The sequence below is a fragment of the Nicotiana sylvestris genome, chromosome 6 (genome assembly GCF_000393655.2).
Source record: "Nicotiana sylvestris chromosome 6, ASM39365v2, whole genome shotgun sequence".
NCBI lineage: Eukaryota > Viridiplantae > Streptophyta > Magnoliopsida > Solanales > Solanaceae > Nicotiana > Nicotiana sylvestris.
Genome location: NC_091062.1, coordinates 108,842,576 through 108,848,575, shown reverse-complemented (window position 1 = coordinate 108,848,575; position 6,000 = coordinate 108,842,576).

Genomic DNA, 6,000 nt, shown 5'->3' with positions numbered 1-6,000 from the left:
CAAGCTCTATACGAGTATACTGAAACATCCCTATACAATAGTATCTATAAAAGGAGAATAAAATAAAAACTGGATAGAGGGTGACTTCGAGGCCTGCGAACGCCGGCACGTATACCTTTTGCGCGGATGCCTAGGATGATATGAAGTAGCTGGATTTGCACAAAAGATGTGCAAAACATAGTATGAGTACACCACAAAGGTACCCAGTAAGTATCAAGCCTAACCTCGGTAGAGTAGTGACGAGGTCAGATCAAGACACCTACTGAAATAAATAAAGAAACTGAACAGGGGTAGTACATTATAATAATGAAAACAATGGAAATGATGCAATGAAGAATTATAACAAGAATAGCCACTGAAATTAAGGCAGTTAAGACATCACGGAAGAAACACATAATAAAAATGCCAAGGACACGATGCAGACAAATATAATTGATGTAAATAAAAGATAGCAACAAGAATTGTTACCGAGCTACCGCCTCGTAGTCTCATTTCACAAATTAAATTCACAGTCTTTCCTTATACCACCGCAGGAGCCTTGCATTTAGTATAGAATATTATTTTTCCGAAATAGTTACCTGCGTTTTATCCCACCTTATCACATTGTGTGGCTTCAAGTAGTTCCCCTACTAGAAACACGCGTATCAAGCCCACCTTATCTTATTGCATGCGTATCAACCCCAATCCTTATACCACCGCATGCGTACCAATATTACAACATATCACAAATCGCATATCAAGTGCTCAAACCCACAACTTGCCAAAGAAGTCAACAGCAATAATGTTTACACAATAAATAGCCCATGGCTCAATAATAATATATACAAGAGTCTCAATAATAGGAACCGAAAGTGAATATCTAAACTAGAATGGTATTATAACAATTTACAACTTTGCCTCAATGTGAATCGCGGCCTTTATAAATTCAACAATAAGAGATTCCAAAAAATAACAACTTCAAGTAAGGTAACTCAACAGTTAAATATTTAACAAGGAAATGAGAGAACAATAACTTTAACTAAGCATGGAAAGGCAAAAAACAAGTAAGAGATGAGACAAGTATTAACAATTTCAAGTGAAGCATGTGAAGATAGACTAATGATGATGGATATCACATGTTATGACAACTCAATTAAAGGCATAAAAAGAATCTACATAGACTAAACTAGTGTATTACCACATTTAGCCCGTGTACCCACTCTTCACCTCGCATGCATGGCTTTCACATTTTTTTTGGTTGAAAGGATGGATATATATATATATATATATATATATATATATATATATAGCAAGCTCTTACAGAAGAGCAGTTAAAAAGATGCATTAGAGGCATCAGATTTACAATAATAGAGGTAGTTAAGGCTCCCGTAGAGGAACCAGTACTAGAAGCAAAAGAAGAACTACCCAAAAAACTACTAGAAGTACTAGGTACAGTGCTAGTTACAAGACTATTACATATACTAAACCTAGTTTTAATCATCCGTCTTCTTAACAGCCCATTTTGATCTTGTTGGTATAATGATGATACAAAAGGTGGTGGACTTTCAAACAGTAGACAGGTTGTTTTTGCATGCATGGCTCCAAAAGGAGCTAGACTATCTGCCACACAATTTTGCTCCCTGTAGATATTTTGAAGAGGTGGGCTATCCAGCTGTAGTAGTAATAACCTGCAATCGTTAATAATATTAGTGTATTGCATTGTAGTGGAGTTAAACATACCTAAAATGGCTTGTGCATCTATTTCAATGATGAGAGGTTTGAGCTGCTTTTGGACAGCAATTGTTAGTCCCATGAGCAAGGCTAAAAGTTCAGTTTGAATAGCTGTCCCAGGTATTGATGTTCCTGCAAAGCCTATGATTCAATGTCCTTGTTGATAAAAAAAAGACCTCCAATACCATTCTTGGTTTGGTTGAGTGAGCAAGATCCATCAATGTGAAGCTTATAAGAATGTAAATTTGGAGGGTGTCATTTTAAATATAACGGTATTGAAGAATAACTCTTGGATCTATGATTAGAAAGATGATAAAATTTTGCAGCCTTTATAAAGATAGAAGAAATCTTTAAGCGGCATTTTTTATGATCCAGTATATTTTTATTGTGTATAAGCCATAGTTCCCTTAACGCATAAGGTATAAGAGTGGTATTTGGAATATTATGTTGGGTGATTAGCAATTGTTGATGTATGAAGAGGTAAAACCAGCTTAGGGTAGAATTATGGCATTGAGGAGAATTGGTATTGATAGTGGATATATTAAGCGTAGTCCAGAGGTGTCTAGCAGGTGGACATTCTAGAAAAATATGATGTGATGTTTCAGGGGCCATATGACACTGAGAACATGTAGAAGAATTAAGAATACCTAATCTTCTGAGATAAGCGGCTGTCGGAAGCCTATCATAGCAAAGTAACCATATGAAAAATAATATCTTTGGAGGGATGTGGAGTTTCCAAATTCAGCTGTAGCTATCTATTGGAGAAATTAATGTAGAATTCATACTATTGTTAAAAGAATTGTACATTGATTCCACTGAAAATATGTCATTTTGTGTGAGGCCCCGGTATATTTGGTCATATATTGAAGGTACAAGAGGCATATAGATATTTTTGATTAAAGAGTGTAAATGAGTTGGTAAATTGAAAGGTAACAGAGTGAAATGCCAAGTGTGGTTGTAGTAGTAATTTGAGACAGTTTTATTTTCCTCATGTTTGGGAAGTGGTCCATATATACAGTTACGAAATAAGTAATTCTGACTAATCCAAGGATTCGTCCAGAATTTGACATGTTGTCCTGTTGTGATATTCCATTTAAACCCTAATTTGCAGTAGGACCATCCTCTCATAACATTACGCAAGTTGTGGAAATTTATTTTTTGATCAGTCGAGATGGTCGTAAGTAAGCATGTAATAACACTTGTGCCCATAGTTGATTAGGATTTTGAAATAGTCTTCATGCAAGACTTGCATGCAAAACTTGATTTTTTAATGCAAGATTCTGTATTCCTAACCCTCCTTTATCAAGAGGTTGTGCGATGGTAGCCCATTTGATTAAATGTAACTTTTTCTGAGTAAGAGTTGTGCCCCAAAGAAAACTATATTGATATCGATTGAGATAGGTAAGTATATAATTAGGTATTTTAATATACTGCATAATATTTTTAGGAAGTGTATTTAAAGTTGAACAAATTAAAGTAGTCCTTTCTGCTTTTGTTAGAAAATTTATTTTTCATCCTACTAATTTATTCTTAAAATTGTCAATTAAGAATTGATAATCTCTTTTAGAAGGCTTATTAATAAAAATTGGGAAGCCTAAGTATTTCCCAAAACTCTTCCCCTCATTCATGTGGAAGATATGTAGTATAGTAGTTCTTATATTAGGTGAATAATTTTTAGAGAAAAATATCTTTGATTTATCAAAATTGATAGTTTGGCCTGAATAATAGGTAAAATGAGTAATAGTATTGACAATAGCTTGACAGGATTTATCTGTTATTTTTTATGTTAGAATAATATCATCAGCAAAAAATAAGTGGGATAACTGAAGTCATTTGTGACCTATTGAAATTGGTAGCCAAGCATGATAATCAACAGAAGTATTAATTTTTCGTGAAAGCATTTCCAAACATAGGATAAATAAATAAGGTGATAATGGGCCTTTCTGTCTAATACCTCGGGTGGGTGTAAAGTAGTCAGTAGGATTCCCATTAAGCAAAATTGAAGTAGTACTAGTTGTAACACATGACATAATTAGTTTTATAAATGAGGGTGGAAAATTAAGAGAGCTTAGAGTATTATGTATAAATGACCACTCTAATTTATCAAAAGCTTTTTCCAAATCTAATTTTAAAAGCATGTTTAAATTATTACCTTTTATTTTTTGGAATTTGGTAATGAGTTCTTGCACAATAATAGCATTGTCTGCTGCCCTTTTATTTTTCTAGAAGCTAGATTGGGTTGGATGAATTATATGTTCCAGAACAGGTTTTAATCTGTTAACAATAATTTTTGTAATAATCTTATAAATTGTATTACAAAGACTGATTGGTCGATATTGTAAGATAGTGGATGCATTCTTATTCTTGGGTATCAAGCAAAGGAAAGTGGTATTGATAGAAGGGTCAATCTGGTGGTCATTGAAAACTTTATGGCAATAAGCTTTTACTGAGTTACCAATTATGTTCCAATATTTCTGATAAAATAAAGGATGAAGTCCATCCGGTCTGGGTGCCTTGAGAGGTTTAAAAGATTGAAGAGCACTTATAATTTTCCAATCTTGCAAAGGGTTTGTTAGATGAGATTGATCACTTGATGTTAAAATATTGCAAGGCTGTAAACTATTATTTTTAAAAGAAGTGATTTGGTGAATTGTAAAGAGATAGTGATAGTACTTTGTAATATGATCCTTTATGTGAATAGGGTCAGTGATCCAATTTCCCTCTTGATCTTGAAGTGCAGTAATACGATTTTGTCTCCTACGATTGAGAGTAGTAAGTTGAAAGAATTTTGTATTTGCGTCACCATCATTTAACCGGTCAATACGTGACTTTAATTTCCAAAAATCCTCTTCAGGCTTTAGTAAGTTATTGAATTCCAGGGTTAAAGAATGTTCTAAATTATGTAAGAAAATGCTTGTTGAATAACTACTGGAGAATTGAATATCACTTAGATGAGCCATAATTTTTTTTACGTTTAAAAATATTACCAAAAGTGGATTTATTCCATTCTTGTACTGTAGTAATGAATTGAGTAATAGCAGGTATCAAATGTAAATTGTCTAGCCATACTTGTTGAATTAAAAAAGGAAGAACAGGGTGTGAAATACATATAGTTTCAAATCTAAATATTTTTTTCGCGGTAAAGGGCAGTGTTGTAGTTCTAATTTAACAGGACAATGATCTGAATGGGTACGGGGAAGATGTGTAACTAGAGCATTAGGATATTGTTTAAGCCAGTCATAATTAGCCAGAATACGGTCAATATATTCAAGTATATTACTACTATTATGCCTACCATTCGTCCAGGTGTATCGACTACCTTTATATCCAAATCAGTAAGATGACAATAATTGATACAGTCTAAAAATTTATTTGATCTGGAATTGTTAATAGACAAACCACCAAATTTATCATCTGCATGTAGAATCTCATTAAAGTCACCACCAATTACCCAAGGGCCCTTATAGGTATCATATACACACATTAAATTATGCCATAAAGATTGTCTATTGGTTAAGTTAGTACTAGCATATATGGAACTGAACAAAAATTTAAAAGGGTAAGGAAGCACCTGAACATGGCAGTGTATTTCCTGCGCAGTGGTGGCCACTAGTTCCACATGCAAAACGTCTGACAACCATAAAATAACAATTCCTCCAGACTGTCCAATAGTAGCAACCTCAATCATGCTTGTGAAATGAAAATCCTCCTTGACAGTTTGGTGATTTTGACTATGTGTTTCCAGCAGTACTACCAAAGATGGGCGGTTGTAATCCAGTAAAGAACGAAAATTCCTTCTGAAATTATTGACTGAACACCCTTGCAATTCCAAATAATAAAATTCATATGATGGTCAGTTAGTTCAAGCAATGGACTGCTCCTTTGACTCTTTTAAGTGTTTGTCTGTCCTGGTCGAAGAAGAAATGTGGGCAGTAGAAGCATGGCATACTTTCCAACTTCTGGATTTGTAGTTGGCCTTAGACAAAATGATGTTGTCGATAGATTTGGAGGACATCTTATGTATATCATTCTTTCATACTCCTCCTTCTTGACATTCCATCTAGACATTCATGAATTGGACGAGTTTCTCTGTTGTAAACGATTGATGCATCTAGTTTTGCTTGAAAGTTGGGGTCTCGTTCTACTAGATTGGGACTGTGTGGTGGTGAGTGGTTGGGTGATGAAACTGGGGTTGGGGGTGGTTGAGGATCCCAGTATGGTTGGATCCATGGAGTGGCAGAACTGGGGGTAGGGTAATAGGGCATCTGAAGAATATATGGGTAAAGATGA